Below are 283 nucleotides of genomic sequence, written 5' to 3' on the forward strand. Positions count from 1 at the left end.
TTTTTTTTTTTTTTTTTTTTTTTTTTTTTTTTTTTTTTTTTTTTTTTTTTTTTTATTTATTATTTTTTTTTTTACTATGATTCCATCTATTAGATTAATAGTTTTACTAGTTTCTGCTTTACATTGTTCTCCAAATCCAATTTTCTAGACTTAGCTAAAGGTTCACTAATTGACCTCTTTCTCCATGTGTTCTCAAAATCTCATTTTTAAATATCTAAAATGACATTTTCTTTTGATCCAATTTTTTTTTCTCTCCCTATCATTAAAGAAATACAAAAAAAAA

This window comes from Cucurbita pepo, unplaced genomic scaffold (assembly GCF_002806865.2).
Source record: "Cucurbita pepo subsp. pepo cultivar mu-cu-16 unplaced genomic scaffold, ASM280686v2 Cp4.1_scaffold000109, whole genome shotgun sequence".
NCBI classification, from domain to species: Eukaryota; Viridiplantae; Streptophyta; class Magnoliopsida; order Cucurbitales; family Cucurbitaceae; genus Cucurbita; species Cucurbita pepo.